The sequence below is a fragment of the Gallinula chloropus genome (genome assembly GCF_964237585.1).
Source record: "Gallinula chloropus genome assembly, chromosome: 11".
In the NCBI taxonomy this organism is placed as follows: Eukaryota; Metazoa; Chordata; class Aves; order Gruiformes; family Rallidae; genus Gallinula; species Gallinula chloropus.
The window spans coordinates 1,319,498-1,340,685 of record NC_140096.1 but is presented as its reverse complement, the minus strand read 5'-3'; the positions used below and the strand labels follow the sequence as shown (position 1 = coordinate 1,340,685).

Genomic DNA, 21,188 nt, shown 5'->3' with positions numbered 1-21,188 from the left:
CACACCCCTGAAGCATCCTGAAGGCACTCAGGTGAACACAGGACAGACACTCCCTGGTTCCCATGGGATGTACCCGCATCCAGGGCAAAGCCAGCACAAATACCATGGCAGTGACAGAGGGGGCAAACTAAGCAGCCCTCAGGCAAGCCCTGTGCCCTCTCAGAGGGGACAGGGGAGAAGGAAACAGGCAGCACAGGGTGAAGGCACAAAGTGGGAAGCTTTGAGGATCATCTGGGGATAGAGGAACTGGGAACAAATTTATAGAGGCAGACACTGAGTAACCCTCAATGAACTCAGGTAGATACAACGTGAGTAGAAACAAAAGGTGGAAGAGAGGAAAGATAAGAAAAGAGGGGGAGGAAAAGATGATGAGGGTGTAGTAACAGACAGGAAAGAATGGCCCAGAGGTAACAGAGCTGGAAATCAAAGCCTCTGACAAACAGCAAAACTGAGAAGAGATCTAAACTGGGTTTTTCCCATCTGCCTCCATCCACAGGCTGGACTGTTTCCAGGACTATTCCCGTGGCAGCTCCAAATTTATTTCCCTGCTGCCATCTGCTCTGCAGCTCCTCTCCACACACAGTCCCGACTGGCACTTCTCCCTGTCACCTGTTGCTGACATGGCAGACCTCTGGCAGCTGTTGAAAGCCAAGAGACCAAGGCCTGGAAGGAGTGTCTGCACATAAATCAAGAGCTGCTTTGTAGACCCAAGGCTTTGTTCAGCCCCTGTCCCCCCTCCTGGCTGTGTCAGGGCTGGAGAACAGAACCTGCAGCGTGGTGGGGCACAGGCACCACCCAGACCCACAGCAGCAGCCCCAGGACAAGCTCCTGAGAGGACTTGGGTGAGAAGAGGCTGCAGCAGCATTAGCTGGCTTTGAACCAACTGCACCAACAAAGTCCTCCTCCCTCTGCTCCCTCCTCGCTATATTACAGGTAAGATGCCAAGACAGCATCTCCCAGCAGCAGGGATGCTGAGTGCCCACTGTGGTCTCTGCAGTTAGACTGAGACCTTCAGTCTCAAACAAGGGACAGCCCCAAAAGGAAAGAGATTCTTTTTATATCTCTTAGGAGGACAGAGCTACTTTTGATGTGGTTTAGGGCTTGGTTTACAACTGTATTACTTGTAACTGTGCTAGGCTGAACCTGGGCTCTGTCTCCCCCATCCTTCTGCCTCAACTCCTCCTGGGAGAAAGATCCCCTTGTACGGCCGAGGCTGGTCCAGCTCAGGTGCTTTGTTGGAGCATCAAGCCTGTAACTGGACTACAAAGGCTCAAGCACAGTGTTCACCTCTTCCTTCCCAGCAGCCTTAAGGCTGCAGCCTGCATGGACCCCCCAGCAGTGCCCAAGGACACAGCACACTGAGTAAAGCAGCCCAGGGTGCAGGAACAACACATTTACCAGGGAGGATGAGGCACAGGGGAGCATCCTGTGTGTCTGATCACACAGGAGCAGTGGGGATTGTCTCCTGGTTAGCAACTTGGTGCCAAAGCAATGCCACACTCTCAATCACACTGGCCAGGCCCCTGAGTTCAAAGCTCCCATAATGAGTTCCCAAGGTTTCTGCTCACCACTACACCCAGAGCTTTGGCTGCAGAGCTCCAGCTAGCAAAGCTGTGCCCTCAGCTGTGGCAGGGGTGTGATGCCTCTCAGTTACCAGCAGCACTCCCACCAGCGCTGATGGGGTCCTTAGAGGAGCCCTCCCTGGGGCTGAGCAGGCTGCTCTACAACTTGGTTGTTCCCCAAGGTACCAACCCCAAAGCTCTAAGGCAGAGCTCCTTATCACAGCCAACTGCAGGGGTCTGTCCTTGTGCAAGTTCAGACACAGTCAGGTGGAGAAGGAACGACTGTTAGGAGTCAGACAAGAGGGGAAGGCTTGCCAGTCACAGCTTTCCCCTCATGGCTCAGCCCTGGCTCCACAGCTGAAGAGGGTAACTTAAGTCCCTGTCAAATAAATACCAGCCTATCCCGGGCAGGCAGCATGGCAGCCTTCTGCAGGCAAGATGAGGTGTGATGGACACTCACAGCGTGTAACCCTACCATACCTGCACAGGAAACACTCACACTGGGGCTACACCCAGTTGTTAGTGAGCCACGACTGCACGTTTCACAGCTTCAGCACGCTCCCTGGACTCCTAACTGCTTTCAAGTGGTCCCCACAGGCTCAGCAGCTGGCTGTGCAATGCTGTCCCCTCACAAAGTTAAACTGCTCCCTGGAGAGCACAGAAGGAAGTTCAGCTCTTAGTTTGCATCTCGCTGGAAAGTCAGGTCATTCACCTGCCCTGGAGACCTGCACACTACGAGTCAGAAATCAGCAGCTACCCAGACATCAGCTACAACACACGTTCTGCAGCATCCCCCACAGGGTTTTCCAGCCACCCTGCCATCCTCCTGCAGTCATGCAACAGGACCTGGCAGCGGGAAGGACTTTCAAGGCAGGTGCTGCAGGCCATGCCCGAGCTCTTCCTCTGAGGGCCAGGGATGTTTTCAGCGTGATGTTTTCTAGCAAAGCCTCGTGTTCCCAGGAAGCTGCTGGGCAGAGGGTCTGCAGACCTCCTTCCTCTGCCCCCACGGCACAGGGGGAGAAGCAAAAGCCCCACAGGAGTGGTGCTCCACAAGACTAAGGGGCCTTGAAGTTTCCCCTTAAAGAGCTTTATTTCTGGCGGGAGGAAAAGAAAGGGCCATTTGTGAGTGGACTGTGGTCCTGGCAAAACACCCTCCAGAGATGGGGATCTTATTAATGTTTATAAATATCTCCGGAGTGGGACACAAGAGGAAACAGCCAGTCTCTCTTCAATGGTCTGTGGGGACAGGACAAGGGGCAATGGCCTCGAGTTGGAGCACATGAAGTTCTGCATCAATATGCAGAAGAACTTCCTAGTGAGGGTGAGGGAGCCCTGGGACAGGCTGCCCAGGGGGTGTGGAGTCTCCTTCTCTGGAGGTATTCACAACCTGTCTGGATGCCTCCCTGTGTGACCTGTCCTAGGGACCCTGCTTTGGCAGGGGGTTGGACTGGGTCTGTTGAGGTCCCTTCCAACCCCTGCAATTCTGTGCCTCAAATTCAGCACATGGAAGACACCGAAGATGAAAATCTTCAGCTTGGGAGATCAGAGATGGGCAAAGCAAACGCTTCTCCGAAGAGGGCTGAGCAGGAGCACGCTGCCTGGCTAAGGGTGAAGACAGGCCAGCACTTCACTGGGAAGGACACGTCCTTCCAAGCATTGGCACGCCGGCTGGGAAGACTCCGCGGCATCCAGCGCACCATCAAAGCGCTTCCCGGACTTGGCACAGGCCCCGGGGCCCTGCCTGAGCCCGGTTTAGAGCTGCCAGGAGCCAGCCCTGGCATGCGTGTTCAGCAGGAGAACCAGCCCCTTACCCTGGGCTCAGGACAGTAGCCTGAAGCGAGATGAGGGTTTGGCTACCTGCTCCTGCTGTTGTTAGACAGCACGGGTGGCTGCAGGGCCACACCGCCCTGGTTACGTGGCCACTTTTAAAAATAACCTCCCCCAAAGGCCGCCAGCGCCTCACCCCGTGCCCGCCCGGGCTCCCCGAGCCCGTGGAGATCAGCTTGCAGGGCTGAGGGGTATTTTTGGGCACTCTGACTAATTGTCAGGACACATGCTGGGCATTCTTTGCAAGGAAAAACAAAGCTGCAAAGTCCCCTCCGGCGAGGCCTTTGGGGTTGGGTTAGTCACAAGAGTTATTCTCAGGAGCCCCTGCTTTGGGAAGGTCTGATCCACTTCCAACGTCAGGTAAGTGCATTTGAAAAGGGAGGAAGGGGTCAACTGCATCACACCCTGACACAAGGAAGGCTGGGCCAGGCTGGGCCACATTGCACCACCACGGGCAGGAGAACTGGAAACCCTTTCACCTTGGAGTGCCTTCAAAATCACAGCTGCTTGCTTGGCGCCGCATCACATGGGCACTCACGGGCCGTGCCAGAGGACAACAGCCTGGGGACGGGCTCCAGGACAGAGCAAGGAGAAGACACCCACAGGAGGGGGGTGAGGAGGCCCACGAGTACCTGCTCACTGGTAAGATGGAGCCATGGTGCAGCCTGAGACACCCTGCTCTGGTCCTGCATCATCTCACATTCCCTCGCTAAATCAGATGCTGTTTAACTCCACCCCTTGCCCTTAGTTCGTGGCCAGAGTTGACTTCAGCCACCACTCACACTGAGATTTTGTGAATCAGCTCACCAAGTCTCTCATTAAAGCCCTGATCATTTAACGACCACACGTCCCCCTGCTCAGCCAGGCTCCTGGCCCCGCTGCTTTTGCAAGGCAGTTGGAGCCCTTGCCAGACTAGGCAACGATCCCACTGATGCTACTGAACTTGCCTTGGTTGCTCTTTCCCAAACTGACCTCCAAGAAACTAAGGACTCAGGTAAAACCAGAGAAGTCAGCCAGAAGAGCCCAGAGCCCTGATAAAGGAGTGTTTTGCCAGCCGTGACCCTCTTGCTGCCTCCACACTCAGGAGCAAGGGACTCCCACCTCAGCAACTCCAGAGCCTCAAGGCACTGCAGCCAAATGTGAAGTCCTCCTTGGAGGGCATCTGCCCCCAGAGGAGCAGAGATTGGCTGCTTCTTTCAAGTTCATTTACCATGGGAAAAAAAAAACCCAGAAGGAACCTGATTTGTGGGGTCCTTGTTGTAGTTCTTTGCTGCTTCTCACCCCAGAGGCATCTTCCAGCAACCTCAGCAGCATCTCTTATGCCAATTCAAGCCAGCACTCATCCAATTCAATTTCTCTATGCTTATCAAGACAAAAAATAAAGGACCTGTGTGCAATATCTCCACCCCACTCACAGAGCCCAGAGCAGCCCACGTTTCCCCCCCGCTGTGCAAGGCCTGGGTGCACTCTGCCCAGACACTGTTTTGATGCTTTGAGCCCCAGTGCTGTCTCACCCCGTGCTGCTGGCCCACCCACTCGTGCTTTCCCCTTCTCCTGGCATACAGCAAACCTTGCTCTGTCCTTCAGCAGAACCCCTGTGCCAGAAGCACTCACATCTCAGGGTGACAGGAGCTCTCTGAAGTCTCCACGGGTGCTTTCTGCATATTTTTCCCCTCCCTGAGCCACACAGCAATTTCCACTGAGGATAAGTGTTGTCAATTCAGTTTCTAATACCAGCATTAAAATGTATGAGCCATTTCTCTGGAGTCAGGGATAATATTTTCAAAGTGCCTGTGTGATACAGGAATATAAATCTCATTTTTCATAAGGTGATAAGGATCCTGGGTCTCCCTGGAAATCATGTCAGATCAGAGCTGGGCAAGGACTACACTACAAAGCATTCTCCATGGGGTTGGTTAGATGACATTGATTCACATTTTACCTTAAAAAAAAAAAAAAGGAACAAAATACATCCTTCATCAGGGTGCAGACTCAAGTTCAGCCAAAACCTGAGACACCCAGCCCAGAATGGCTCTCAGCCCATGGGCAGGAGCCCAGCTCTAGTCTGTAGTGTCCCAGCTGAGTGTCCTCACCTGTGGGATGAGGCTGTTTTAGGGCAGGGGGATTCCCCCCCCAAAAGCACCTTCCCACTCTAGTTTTTGGGTACCATAGCAAAATTCCAGCTGCTTTTGCATCTCTGGGAATATTAAGATCACTAGACTAATCCTTGGCAAGAGATGGTCCAGCCCAAAGCAGCACAGAGAGGCAAGGTTATCTCAACTGCTAAATTTAATTTGCCTCCCATTTTCTGAACACCAAATGCTTTTACCCCCCCCCAGCTGCCCCAGGGGTGGGCCAGGGTGCTGAGAGGCAAAGGAAGGTCCCCTCTGCTCTCCTGCTGAGGGTCTCATAGCAGCATGGGATGTTACAGCATTTCTATCAGCGCTCACTCCTGGAGCCATGGGCAAAGCCTGTGGGCTGTTACATTTACTAAACACAAACTTTGGACTAAGAAAAATAAGGTACTTGAAAGAGTGCTTGACTTCAAGCATAGAAATAAACCAACTGGAGTTGGTACAACCACTTATGTGTTTGATTAAGCCATCCTCTGCTCTGTGGCTGGAGCCAGGCCCAAAAATGGGTTTGTTTTCTTTTTCAAGTAGCAGTGAGACAATAAATTCAGGGACAAGGAGTAACACAGTCTGCAAAACCAACCAGCCCTTCCCAACACAACTGCTGCTAGCTGTCAAGCTACTGCCCAAATCAAACTATTAAGAGAATCAGCCCCATCTGACAAAAAAACCCCAGTGCTAATTACACCCAAGTGCCAGAGAAAACCATCAAAAAGCTAAAGCAGATGTGGAACAGTGGCTGGCTTGCTTTTAAACCCAGCTTGTGCAGCCACATTGCATGAGAGCCCAGAAGCACCCGTGTCCCATTGGGAACGCTGCAGGACAATGGGGAAAGGGTGAGGTTTCCAAATTGTTGAGGACTTTTCCTGCAATAGGAAGGACTCTGCTGTCCTTTGTTAAAGTTACACCTCTTGGGCCAAAGTCCCTCCTCAGCTGGGCTAGACCAAGCCTGGTAGCAGCCCTCACCAGTGTTGAGGGTTTCAACCTTCCTGCCAGCGTTGAGCAAGGTTAGACCCTGTCCCAGCCACATCCAGGGTCTGCTCAGCACAGCACAGCAGTGGCTTCAGTTGCCCAGAGACAGCCTGAAAGCAAGTACCCCTTGATACCAGGTACTGACACTGGGGTAGGACACGGGGAATGGAGACATCGCAGACCTGGGGGTTGCCTCTCCCCCTCCCAAACACTGATGCCCACTGCTCCACCCCAGAGGAAAAAAGGCAGCAAAGGCATATCCAGCACCACGTGCAGATAATGGGCACGTTAGACATGCCTCACCTCCCACCAGCCCCTGGAAGCACAGACACGATGCCACGGAGCTGTTTGTTGGCTGGGGCACAGGGCTGCGAGTCCTGGGGGCTCAGAGCTGGCCGTGGGGACAGCCCTGGCACACTGCTGAGGCACTGCCAACTCTGCCACCCGTGGCAGCAGCTGTGTGCAGGTGAGCTCACCCCTCTCACCCAAAGCTCACCCAGTGACACTCCTCACTCGCCTGCCCCAAGCATTAGGGTGTCAGGAAGCCCTTCCCTACAGCTGGTGGCTGAGTGCACTGCAGGCTGTGGCAGAGCTGCCTGTGACACTGAGGAACTCAGTTGTGTCACCAAAGCATTTCCCACATGGCTCCAGAAAGGAATGGGAAGAAATCCACCCACGGGCCTGGAAGGGACACAGGGATGGTCACTCCATGCTTGTAAAACCATAATAAAAGACTTCCAGAATACAGAAATACCCCAGCTGAAACCAGTGCCCTTTTTATAGGTGCAGCCTTCATGCCCTGCTCCAGAAAGCCACGGGGTTAATCCAAAAATATACCATGGTATTGCACCACGTGAGTGCAGCTGAACATCTCCACTTCCACAGAGGAAGGGGCAGGATGCGATCACAGCCCTGCCTGGATCCATTCTGGCTGGGATACCCAAGAGAGCAAAGTGCAGCACAGCCTCCCTGTCCTGCCCTCCCCAAGCCCAACCTCCATCACCCAGGTCTCAGCTCTGCATCAGAGAGCAAGGAATCCATCTCTGCTGGCAGAAGCTGCTCCCACACTGCCAGCTGCACCCTGGCAGGGGGTGACCCCCACAGCTGCCCAAGCACAGTTCCCCCTGACACCGACTGTTGACTGTACTGCTGCCAGGACAGACAGACACAGAAAGCATCAGTCCTTCAAAGTGAAGTCCTGCTCTACTTCAACCAGGGACACTTCAGGCTGAAATAACAGCAGAGCTCAAATTTTCAAGCTCCTGCCCCAGTTATCTCACGGAGGGGGATGACGTTTCCAAATCCTTGCTCCAGCAGCTGGAGCAACAGCAGGGGAAAGGTTCTGCCCACAAAATACACATATCCAACCAGCCATCTAAAACCAGCCCTTGCCTACAAGACAAACATCTCAATTTTCCTCACAATTCTTGCACAAGGAGAGGTTTCCACAATAGGGGAGATGGCAGAGGAGGCCACCTCTGCAGCACCTTCACCCTCCCTGGCGCTCTCCAGCCCCTGGTCCCACCAGGAATGCCATCACCACACTTCCAGGAAGTGTAAAAGTCCAGGCTGAGCAACCAGCCTCACACACCATCCCCTGCACGCTCTTGTTTACAAGGCAACAGCTCTCTGGCTAAACAGCTCGTGCAGCATCCAAGTGTCGGTGGAGCCGCCAGCGCTGCTGGCGCTGGCTCCGTCCAGCTCAGGCACCGGCGCTGCTCAGAGGATGAGCTCAGCGCTATTTCAGGTCGGGTTTGCACTTGGCAATCTCCCTGGTAACCAAAACAAATTACTCATCGGTTTATAGCAGATTTATTGGTTCGTGGTTGCAGTGGCCAGGGAAGTATGCACAGAGCGCTTCACCACATCACCGCGCGGGCAGCCGGGGTGTGAGCGCGCAGAGGATGTATTTACAGCCATCGCCATGGAGATGGGCTGTGTTAGCACTGCAGGCCAGAGCAAAAGCTGACTTGGGGCCTGACCCCAGTGCTGTGAAACTGCAAGGAGGGGAGAGGCACAGGCTTCGCTTATGCATACCACGGGGGCACTTGCACGGCAGCCTCCTGCCATCCCAGACACCAGATGGGTGTTTGTCTCCTCTGGCACATCAGAGTAACCAGGGAGATGCTGTCTGCAAGCCTCACCAGCCAGAAATCACAGTCTTTCCCTGAAACAGGTATCAAGAGGGTCTGGCACCAGCATACCCACTAGCACCAGTCATCATCAGCTTCATTTCACATGCCATGACTATGAGGACATGGCCACTTATCTGTCTTCCTGCCTGTTTGTGCTCTTGGGCAGGCGTTTCCTCCAGTCCATCACCCCATGTGTCAGCACAAAAGGCACTAAGAAGCAGGACTCACCCCAGAGTGTCTGCCTGCTCTGAGCTGTAATGTGCAGTGCTTGAAAGAGATCAGCAGTGTCCGTTTTTCTGTCTCACCTGGACCTGAGACACGGCTCTGAGGTTGCCCTGAACACCTCTTATGTTTAGCAAGAGGATTGTGGGGGGTTTTTCTGAATCTGTTCTTGCAAGAAAGAGAAACTCTACCCAGACCAGCACAATCAGCTAACTGAAATGTTGGTCAAGATGTATAATCCGTGGCTGGACCCCCAGTGCAACCTGCTGAAATGGAAAGGGGCAGGTTGTGTCCCCTACCCACTGCAAGAAACCCATCCCACTACAGAGACAAACCCAGAGTCAAAGTTCCCCCCTTCAGCTAATAACCATAACAGCACTAACAGCCTAAGAGAGGAGGGGGGATTACAGTGAGAGGTGGACAACACAATCCTGCATCCAACAAAGCTGATCCAGACAGAACTAAGCAGATTGGCATCCCCACCGAGTGCCTTCGTGGTGCTGCAGGGTGAGTGTAGGCTGCTCCCCTGTCCTGCTCCCCTGCCCTGCTCCCCTGCCCTGCTCTGAGCACTGAAATGAGTTACTGGGCAAGTGGCATTTGCCTGGCAGGCTGTCCCAGAGGAGAGGCGTGACTGCCCTTCAGTCAGTCGAGCAGGGGTAGATAGGAAATGGTGTTTGCATGTGTTGAGTGAAATACAGAGCTCTGTGTATTCTTAAAGTGAGATGAGAGAGAGAGAGATTCTTGCACCCTGGACTGCTCGTTACTGCCTCTCCTATGGGATTGTCAGAACCAAGACCAGATCAAGACAATGCTTAGAGATCACCAGGGAATTTTAAAGTGGGAGCAAATCAGTAGGAATTACTCTGATTTCTGAACGAGGACCCTGCAGCCCCATGCTGCTGCATTTGCACTCCCTCAAACCACAGACTGCCTTGCAGTTAATGCTGTGCCAAAGGGCAGGACATAGTGCTGGGCACCCTGGATGCTTTCAGGATCCTAATGTTGTCTCTCTCAGACCTCAGCCAGAACAGCTCATCCAGCCCATCTGCTGGATTAGGTAAATCATGCTAGAGAAATCCCTGTCACACCCAGCAGCAGCACAAGTGTACAGAGCTATCCCAGGGCAACGCATCTTCTGGGGTGCAGGTGGTCCTGGGGATAACACACCTGTGGGATATTTTAAAGAGCTCTGTTATTCACAGAATTGTAGGGGTTGGAAGGGACCTCCAGAGGTCACAGAGTCCAACCCCCAAAACGTCAGCGCAAGGAGAAGAGGAGCAAACCAAGAAGCACAGAACAAAGTGGAATAGGCTCAGGAGTCCAAAACTGAGCTCAGACAGAAGCTGGCCAGGCAGGCAAAGCCCCAGAAGTGACTAATTCCAAACCTCTGCTCCAGTGTTTATTATAGAAAAGAGCAGATAAGAAAGGGGGCTGATGGTAACAACTGCCAGGGGCAGCCAGGCCCAAGTTAAACAAACAGCAAATGCCTTGCAAGGAGCTGCCAAGTCAGAATGGTTCCCACAACTTGGGGCATTTCTTGAAAAGAAAGTACATTACTTCCTCCCACCCCAGCACCCTATCAGCGATGGGGGAGCTATATTTAGGGTGGTTTCATCGTTATTCTTAAGGGGATCTTTGGTCAGAGACCACTGGAAGCACATGGAAACTGAGTATTCCCAAGTGAAGGCACTGGGGAAGAGCTGGGGGTCTGTTCCCTCTGGAAAAGCCAGCTAGCAACCACTGTGGCCTGGACCAGCCGTGGGGTTAGTGTGATGAACCACGTCTATTTTTCTTAGGGAAGGAAGAAAGGCACACCCACCACACTGGTTCACAAGACTGAGTTTTGGAGGACTGAGTGGATTTTTTTTACTGCTCCTGGCCAAGCAAAACACTGGAGAGCAATTCTTGCTGTGCCAGAAGCTCTGAAGTCCTCTGCTGGTGTAACACAAGAACCCTCAGGTACCAGGGCCAGCCACTTCAGCATTAAATCCAGCTGCAACCCAAACAGGAGGATCACAGACCTCTGCCCCAGCCTCACCTCCCAGCTGGAGCCCCTGAGCACATCCAGCACGTGCAATTGCTTGTTAACAGTGGACTCAAGCCCATCACCTCAGCAGACAGACACCACTTGAATTGACAGTGCCCACATCTCAGTGTCACAGAGCACGAAGGTCTCTGATGGCTTCAGGAAGGAAATTGGGGGAGGGGGTTATCTATTTCTTCTGTTCTTCCTCCCCATCTACATCACAGTAGAGACACCAGAACAGGCTCATTCCACTACAGCTCTGCAGTTCAATAAGTAAACTGTTTCTGAAATGTGTTTGTGCAAATTATTACCCCTCAAGCTGTTCCTGCCAGGCAGCCCACTGCAGCAGGTTTTGGGCTCTTCCACCCTGGCTTGGTTTCCCCTTTTCAGGGGTGGAAGAACATTAAGAAACAAGGCAGGCAAAAAGCTGCCCTGCAGTTCTTGCTCCCAGCAGGAACAGCTTTGCCTGGTTCTTCATTAGAGGTCTGGGTGACTGGTATTCTGCATTTGATCCCAGCTGACCAAACACAGTCCTATCCCACTGCTTTGAGTCCCTCCCAGTTACCAGCTGTTGACTGCCTACTTGCCTGCCAAAGACCCAGCTCTGCCAAGCAGGAGGAAGAGAGAGTTGCATCCTGAACTACATCAATCACTAGGTTCACCTCAAGAAATAATATTTAAAGAATAGCTCAGGCATATCCATGGAATGAGGTCCTGACAACAGGAATCCAAAGGCAAGAGGCTCTGAACTGCCTATTTGCAAAAATAATACAAATCTGTAACACCACCCAAACCCAAACTGTAACTCTGCCTGAAAGCTGCCAGCCAGACACACAGCACAACCCCACCTCTTCCACCCTGGGCTGTGGCTCCCTCCTTGGGATCCCTGTCCTGCCTCTCCAGCCTTTTCCAGGATACTGTCATTTGGCCTCTTTTGGAAGAGCATTTCCTCAAGACCCCCACCTGTCCCACTCTAGCACAACTGTAATGCAATCCTTGCCCTCCTTGGAACAGCTCCACACCCCTAAATGTCATTTTAGCCCTTCCTGCCCCAGGACATAAGCCCTGTTCACCAGGGGTCAAGAGCTGTTTCTTCAGAGGGACCTGAAGGAGCTGGAGAAGCACAAGAACAAGCATCCATCCATTCATCTGTCCGTCCATCCGTCCATCCCTGAGATGACACTCCACTCCTGCCTCTCTTCTGGCACCATTCTTGGCACCACACATGCCTGAAAGCATCATGGGCCAAATCCTGCTCCAGCACACACCGTGGGGACTGGCAGGGAGGGAGAACACTGCCCTGCTGGGCAGGCTTTTTTCTGGCTTTCCACATTCCAGCCCAGCACAGAGCAAAAGCCTTTGTGGGAAATATTGAAGAGCATCAACATGAGTCAGTCTCTAGTAAGAGAGAGATTTTTGGCTGTGGACCCAGGGAGCATGTGGTGTGCACAGCACCTGCATCCTCTGGGGCTGGGGGTAAGGAGCTGAGCAGGGCTCCACTTTCCTGACACCCATCCCCTCTTTGCACCCTGTTCTGCTCAGCAGCACCCGCCCACGGGCTCCCTCCCAGCACACAGACCTCACTTTAGCCCAACTTTGACACCACAGGACTACTTCCCAGCACCAAACAGCTCACAGTCCTTCTTTCAGGGACTTTATTCCACTGATTTACACACCATTTGGGAGCCCAATTTCCACAGCATTTTTGCTCAGCCTGGAGGCTCTCTTTGGCCACAGGCAGAGGGTTAGTAGGGCAAAACACTCAGAGTCCAGCCTTGGCCTCTTGGTTCCAATTCACTCCCACTGAAGCAAGCTGGGGTGATGTCCCAGAGCCAGCTCCAGTCAAAAAGCTCTAATCAGAGCACATCAGGGAATCAAAACACATCTGTCCTGAACCCCAGGAAGCCTCACTGCCTCTACTCCTACATCCAGCCAAATGGCTGCAGGGGGGGGTTTTACTGGACCCAGGGATGAAAGACCTGAAGCAAGAATATACAGCAGAGTCCTTCTAAAACCATGCCACAGAAGTGGAAGCATGTGTTTATCTAAATAGTATGTAATCCTTTAGAGTCCTAGAGTCTCAAGAGCCATCTGCTTAGAACTCCTCTCCAAATCAGGGTATCTAAATGAAACATGAGGTCTTTTTCTTCCTCCCACACTCCCTCTGCCAAAAACCAGGCATGAAACGACTGATCTCGGGCATTTCTGCTTCATTCCTCTCCCTGCCTGCATCTTCCACAATAGAGAAATTAAGAAAAAGAAAGAAGAAGAGAAGAAAAGTGCTATCCCAGGGAATGAAGCTGAAGCATTTCGACTGGCAATGCGTTTTTAATTACAAAGCCAAAGGTCAGTGCTGGGAAGGTTTATTGCACTGCCAGCTATTGCCATTACCTTTTCCAGCAGCAGTGATTCCATGTAGCTGATGCTACAGAATCACACCTGAAATCTGGGCTTTGCTGCCTTCAGCTGCAGAGCTCAGGGTGACAGTGGCCTCACCATGGTCTCACGAGGTGAGACGTGCGCACTGGGCGCCCTGCACACATCCAGCTGGTGACACCCCCATCTCAGGGTGAGCCTGGAGGAAACCTGGCACCAGCCAGCCAGGACTTGCCCACTGCTCCCCTTTAGGAGCACACCCAAACCCTGGGCAAGCCTGGGTGCTGAGGCTCACCCTGCTGCAGTCAGTGCCACTGGGACCTCAGGTCTGAGCAGCGCCGCAGGAAGGGGACGTTTACTACCAGGAGCTGTAGGTACTAACAGTGAGTACGTGTTTCCAAGAGGGAGATGAGAAGGCAAGGACAGGTGTGGGATCCGAACTGCACCAAAGGAGAATCCCTCTCCAGGCAGCCTGTTCCAGCCCCTCACCACACTCTCTAAGAAACTTCCCCCTAATATCTCATCTCACCCTTCCCTCCTCCAGCTTCACTCCATCCCCCTTGTCCTGCCATTATCTACCCTTTTAACAAGCTGATTCCCCTCCTGTTCCTCTGCTCCCTTCAGGGACTGGGAGGCTGCAGTGAGGTCCCCCCACAGCCTTCTCTTCTCCAGCACACGTGGAGACAGAGCATCGCTCACAGCAGGGAATAGCTTCCCCTGTCAGAAACATGTCAAGGGCCCGATCCTGCAGACCCCTGCAGCCAAAACCCCCTGAGAGCAGTGCAACCAGCCCTAAAGCCCCAAACTGCTTCCTCAGAGCCACAGTCCATAATCCAAGCAATCAACTTCCTTTTGAACTGAGCTCTTGGGAGCACTGGCTTTCACACTTGTGCTGATAGCTCTGAAACACCTACCCAAAGTGTTCTAGCAGGTATTAGTCAAGAATTAATTTTTTATGTCCTGAGCTCTTTAAGGAGAAAATAAACACTGGTTTGCATTCAGGAATGCTGTGCTTGGGGTGGGGGGGGAGAAAAGAGGAGGGTGTTGTCACTGACGTGAAGTACGTGGGTGCTTCAATCATTAAAAAAGAGCTGAAATTCTTAAAGCCATATTTGGTGGCTTGATCAGCTATTTGCTTTGTACATCATGGCTGAAGAATTTAATCAATTTCCTTTCTGAAGTTCTTTGTTGGTTTGTTGTTGGGTCTTTTTTTTTTATGTATAAACACCCTCTTCCTCTCAAAACAAGGTAACAATCCACCTACAAATTAGTCTTTTTTAATCATTTCCCCACCCTCATGTGCTGGAGTTCAGTGATTTAAAAAGCAGCCACATCCATTTCTAAATCACAGACTAGCTCCTACTCAGACAACACAGACTGGACCAGCCCTCCCACATTAACTTATCTTTCCCCTAGTTCCTAAAGAAAAGGTTGATAACAGAAGTGCCCATCTTGCAAACACAGGGGAAGCAGTTTCACTCGTGCAAGTGATTCCATAAACCCAGATAGATGCTGGGGTGAGGTATTTGCCTTTACCTGGGGACAGCTGCGAGCCCAGCTCGGCAGAAACTCTGCAGCTGCCTCACTAGACAGCAAGGAGGAGGAAGATGGGATAATTATTAGGTAAAATCTGGCATTCCCATATTCTCCAACTCTGTTCCTGCCAGCCTGCTCCCACGATTCAGAGGGTATCAGTCCTCACTTTCTGAGAGCATCACATCACCCAAGAGCCCGCAAACCAGCCCCTGCTTCAGCCTTTTTCCACCCCAGCTGCCACTAAAAGCTTTAAATGGGTGCATCTGATCTCCTGCCTAGGAAAACACACTGCTGACAGCTCTTACACAGCTCTGTACCACTGCAAACACCCCCTACACAGCCACTCGGTTGGGAAGCAGAGAAAAAGCTCTATTTATACCCCGGTGGCTGCCTGTACTTTCAAAGCCACCGCCTTCCAGGAGGGAATACACGCATCAGATAAAGAGAGGACGCAAGAGGAATCAGAAGCAGTAATTTAGATAAATTCCACCCCCGACACACCCCGTAAACCAGAGGCAGTTTCTGAGGTTAACTCTGTGATCCACCCGCTTGCTGGAGGGCGCGTTTGAGAAGCACGTTACACACCCACAGACCCCCCGCTCCCCCCAGCCCTGCTCTCAGGACCCCTTCCCCAGCAGGGCAGTCACGAGGCAGAGAAAAACACCCAGCACAAGCCCTGAAACCCAAAGACCTGCAGAGCACGGGATGCCGGAGCGCTGCTTTCCCCGCTCAGCGAGGTGATGCTGGAGGGGGAGAGAGACAGAGGCGTGTGCTTACTGGCTGCTGGAGAGCTCAGGAGCTGCTGCGGGGCGGCTGCTGCCTGGAGGAGGGAAGGATGGACAGAGCTCTGCGTGTGCACGGGGCAGAGCTCCGGTCCGGGGCTGCGGCTCCAGCCCCGCGGGGGCAGCGCGGCTGGGCTGGGGTGTCCAGCTGGCGGGACAGCGGCTGCTTCGCCACTTATAGCGGGGAGGTGCATTGCAGAAAGAAATAAATTAGTCCAGCCAATAGCACCCTTCCTGCCCGGGGAGCAGCTGGAAGGGGGGAGGAAGCAGCCTGCTCCTCCCAGGGCCTCTGCGTGGTCCATGGTGGGGGAAACCCCAGCCAGGCACAGGACTTTGCCAGCACAGCCGTTCCCCTGCTCCCCGCAGCAGCAGGGCTGTGCCCGGGACCCTCGGGACCCACCAGGCTAAGCACAGCCCTGCAAGCCCCAAAGTCATGCTCCCAGAGCGGTTCTGGCAAGGAAAAGGCGGCACAAAGACATTGTTTGTGGGAGGATTTGTCACTGGCCCCCCAGCCCAGCCAAGCTACCCCTTTCCCAAAGCTAAAGCTGCTGCTGGCAGCTCTGTCACACTGTGTGTCACCTCGGGGTTCACAGACAGTTTTCAGGACAGAAAGCAAACAAGGAGGATGCGTTTCAAGCCAGCAGCCTGCAGGGAGGGAAGGAGCCCAGCTGAAGGGAGCACAGCAAAAGTGATGCCAAAAAGGGGAGGATTTTCTTCAAAGCAGACATGAGGAAAAGCACTATCAGGTAGCAGCAAGTCACTCCTATTTTTAAACAAATCTGCCTGTTTGTGCTGCACCACACTAGACATCTGACAACATTCACATCTTTTTCCATCCCTTATCCTTTCCTTTTTTTTCCCCTGCTCTTATATCTTCTAAAGTTGTCCTACTTTCTTCCACATGCCTGCTATCAGCCCTGTGGCCAGCAAGTAACTATGTTTGTTTAACAGGAGGTGCTTGGACTAGAGCTCTTGCACTACAAATAGGCTTTTGTGGTGCCCAACAGAGCCACAGAGCTTCTGACTGTTGGCAGGAGAGGCTGGGCATCCTGCTGGGTATGGGATACACCACTGGTATCCCTGGAAACCAGATCATTAAACTTGGGCCAAGGAATTTCTGTTTGCTTTAGTAAACTGAAAGAAAGTTTGTTTAAGAGCAAACACGCTTTCTTCACAAAAGCATTTGTATTTCTGAGTGTCTCTATTCACCAGGTAAGTTCCACAGATTCCTCCAGCCCAGCATCATCCATTTTAACAGCGTTCCAAGCAGGGATGAGAACGTTGGGTTGCCCTGAGGTTGAAGGCTCAGACTGTCACCTCTTGCCAAGAGCAACTTGAGGCATGCATGAAACACAGATGTGAAACACCAACATTATTTATCACTCTGGACTGAAGTTTACATTTGATTTTCCAAGGAATCCAAATACCCATTTCTAGCTCATTTTTCCAACAGCTCTCCCAACAGGCATAAAACTTATTTACTGTTAGCAAGAGCTTTTCTCTAGCAGCTGGCTGTAACCAACCACCATCAAGAACATTAGCAAAAGCCCCCTACCCCAAGGTACAGTGATCCTGATGTGATTGCAGCTGCACAGCTCTGGCACTCAGGAGAAATCACAAAGCCTACGGCTCCTCAAGGATGGGACGCTCAAGCAGGACATGCACAAGGAGATACAGTCGAGCTCCAGGAGAAACCAGAGTTGTAGAGTGTGGGGATATAAAGACAAACCAGGTGTTGCACAGCTGCAGGAAAACATCACCAGGGCAAGTTACTCTGCAGCCACGTCCAGCAGGGTTTCTGCCTCTAAAGGAAGGAGCCTTCGTGCTTCTGGCCATAAGCAGGAGTAGGAGGACACAAGAGTAGCAAGGGCCCTGCTCCAGGAGCACCTGGAGCTTAGTTAACACCCCCTTTTCCAGAGACAGATTGTTTCCCTCATCACCACAGAGTATTTGGGGTCTGAGCCGGCACCTTTGCAGATGCATCTTGGAAGATCACAGCAGCTCCCTGCATCCAGGAGAAGCACAAGTGTTCTAGTAGGCAAACAAGCCTGACAACAGGTGCCTGCAGCCCAGCAGCTTAACAAGCAGCCCCTATCTGCAGGGAACAGCATCAGGCTGCTATCAGGATCCTCTGCCTCTTATTTAAAATATTAGATGCCTTCCACATACAGCACAGACCAGAGAGCCCCTGCCAGAACCCAGACACTGATTTTCATCCAAACCAACTCTAAGGTAGCACGTCTGTCCCTCCAGGTCCCCTTTGGCTTCCCCAGCCAGCCCCCCAGGCACAGGAAGAAGCCACAGAAGAAAGGTCTGCAGAGGCACATGGCAAAGAGCAACTACTCCACCTTCAACATCGCTGCTCCAGACAGCAAGTGAGGGTTTGCAGGATCAGACCTTAAATCTACAGGCTTAAAATGACCAGTATACCTGACAGAGAAGAATTTAAGCACTCTTACCCTCACACATATCACAACAGCAGCTTTGTTCTGTTTGGAAAAGAGCAGATGATTTAGAGAGCAAGGACAGCACACAACTAGAGTCAAGGAAAAAGAGCACTTGGGCATTGCTGTGTTACAGCTACAACACAGCACTATAAAAACCTCTGCCAAAGCATTGGATTAAGCAAGAATAAACTGCAAGAATAAACTGCAAGAATGACAACTCATTTCAAAGGATCGAGGCAGCTCTGAGTCAGCCCCATGCTGTCACCATTGCTTGCTAAGGAATACAAGCAGTTCCCTTGCACATTGATTTTCTTGCAAATGCAATAAATAATAATAAAACAAAACACCCTCCAGTGCTCCAACATACCCTTGACGAGTTATCCAAACAAAATGAACTATGAGCAGAAGCACTTAAAACCCAGTCAGCTGAATTACTCACTCAAATCTATCTGCTAGGAAACTTTATTTGGACATGGTGCAGCTCCCAGAGCTGAAGCAAAGGACCTACCTCAGAGCACGGGCTTGTCTGCATTGGTGAAGGAAGGTGGGTTTTGCATCAGCCTTTGGGTCTCCACACTGTTCTCATTAAATTGCTCCACAGCCGCAGAGGGGAGATTTCAGGTCTGATCCTCACCCACACAACAGGGCTGATTCTTGCAAGTTGATGCTCTGTGGAAAGAAGCCACATGGATCATGGGGTGAGTCCATGCAGAATGATGTTCACATGCCCAGCCTGGGGCTAGGGGTGATGTACCCCAGATGTGGCAGCCCCAGGCTAGACCCAACAGCTATATCAACCACCCCACGAGTGGACAGTGCTGCCCCACTCACTTGTCCTCTGTGGGACACCACAGCCTCACAGAGCCACAGCAGCCCACCATGCCAACAGGGATTACCTCCCCACAAGAGCCCTTCAGAGCCCTCCTGCCCTCTTCTCCCAGCATGCAGGAACTGATACCTCAGCCCTCCCTGTCCCTCTCAGCTCCAGATGAGGGCTATTACCACTCTCTGCCATTAACCCAACTCAAATAGACCTCCTTCCTCACAAGCAACATTGCCCTTTCATCCAAAACAGCCAATTCTCCTTCCAGCATTGCAGCCTAAGGGGTGCAGCCCTTTAGGGGACAAGGCACCATCACAAACCCCCTCACCTCCTCAGGCTCCCCAGGGTCACTGCCCCATGACATGCCTAACAGACAGACTTTGTACAGACACAGCCACCTCCTCCCACTAGCCTCCAAGAGTGGGAAACCTTGCCAGTGGAGATAGCCACACATACCAGGTGCTCCCACACTGCTTCTGCCCCATCTATGTGACTGCCCATGGCTCCATGTGAAAACCAGCTCTGGTTTGGGCTGGTTGTTTTCCCAGCAGCATATAAAGCGCCTGTGACACACACAGGGCTCCTGGATGAAAAGCTGAAAGGAGAAGAGCTGTGCCCTTCTGATCCCATCAAGGGTCTGGTGGCAACTCACCCCTCAAGCTCTCCTCTGGCTCCTCCAAAGGTCTGGTTTAGCCCCAGATGCAGAGGGGGAGGCAGTGCCCTGCAGCAAGATTATTAGAGAGACCCAAGAGACAGGGAGGGGCCGGGAAAAACAAGAAACACCTGGAGAGAAATACTCCCAGCCCTCTAAACCATCCCTGCATTTTGTTGCCGTGGGGATAACTCGTGGCCAAATTGACCCCCTGCTTTGCAGGCAGCTGGGCCTCACCTGCCACCAGTTAATTACCCGGCAGGCCATTAGCAAAGAAGTCTCCAGGCAGGTGAAGTAATGGAAAAGCTGCAGCATTTCAGAGTCATCCCTCTCCAGGAGTAAGCAAGGGTGGGGCTGTGGGGGTTTTCATAACCATGTGGTTAAGACATCAGTGATGTAAGCCCTTTCCCACAGAGTTTAAACACAAAACGTGCTGCTCTCCAAGCTGATGTGGACAAGACCATTGCAACCTGTCAGCCACGTACCTCAGGGGTGCCGTGACCCTTGGTGAAGAGCAGCCAGGCTACCAAGTGCATCTCTGCAAAAAACAATCAGACATCAGTCCACTCCCTGTATCTGCTGAAATTCTTCCTGGCAGTGTGGTTTGGGAGTCATACACATGCATGGGAGTGGGGGGGGGGGGGGGTAAGCTGCTGCTGAGGGGGGCATAGACGGATTCATCTTCATCACTGGTTGTGCAAACCAGCAAAGGATGGGGTAGGAAGTTCTGAATTTAATGGGTGAAACAGTAAGACACCAAAATAGGGTTGTGGCTGGATGGGGTGAGATGCCTAAAACTACTCAGCTTTCTGCCATTCCGTGTCAAAACATGCCCCCAGCATAGCCCTGCAATGCCATCAACCCTGCAGCAACAGAGCAGAAGAGGTTTTAAGAAGCTGGAGGATCTCCTGCTGAATGACAAGTGTCAAACAAGCTCATGAGTGGACAGAGTGACCCGTTATTCAAGGCACCGCCGCTGCTCAGGTTCTCCTGAGTGACACCAGGATCTGCACATGGAGAGAGGATCTAGCTAGAGATTGTTCCCACCTTTAAAAAGCAACTGCAGGGATGGCTCAGCTGTCAGATTAAGAGGAGCAGCCGTGTCAGCCTGCTTGGTGTCCTTTGGCAGAGGCCAAAATGCTTCTCCCGGTACAAGCTGCTCCTCCTGGGCATGGAAAGTTACACAGGTGACTCCCATTTATAAAAGATGATGTACCAGGGCCCCACAACCCCGACCCGTCTGTCGGGTCGCCAGCCCCAGCAAGACTGCAGTTTTACAGGGAACTCAGACAAAGGTTTCCAGCCATCTTCCCAGCAACAATCTAAGTTTTTGAGGCATGTTGGCAGCGGGCACAGCCACCTATCTGCAGCCTGGGGGGGGCTGTTTGCACACGCCAGGCTGTCTGCCAAGGGTAGGCCCTGAGGTTGTCTGCTCCACGGTCACTTGAACCTCAGCATTTCCATCCTCACTCATGCACTGGGTCCTGGTGTCGTTTCACTGCCTGCGGGATCACAGGCCGGGATGCGGGAGCAGCAGGCAGGTTGCAGCCAAGGGCATCACTCCTCCTGGGCGTGCACCCAGGGGACGTGGCAGCCCTGCGAGCGTGCACGCCTCTGCCTCGCCATCCCCACACACCAGCACCTGGTCTCATGGTTTGTGTAGACCCTCATTCTGAGCACAGCCCACAAACTGAAG

The 21,188-nt window shown here is 52.5% G+C and overlaps 1 protein-coding gene across 1 annotated transcript in view; it reads right to left on the bottom strand.

The window, feature by feature from the left end:
* Positions 1-15,704, bottom strand: part of FHL1 (four and a half LIM domains 1) — a 30,583-nt gene extending 14,879 nt beyond the window's left edge. Inside the window, exon 1 of the mRNA XM_084269311.1 lies at positions 15,566-15,704. The gene's annotated coding sequence lies outside the window, so the exon portion shown is untranslated. The remainder of the gene's footprint in view (positions 1-15,565) is intronic.
* Between the last annotated feature and the right edge of the window lie 5,484 nt (positions 15,705-21,188).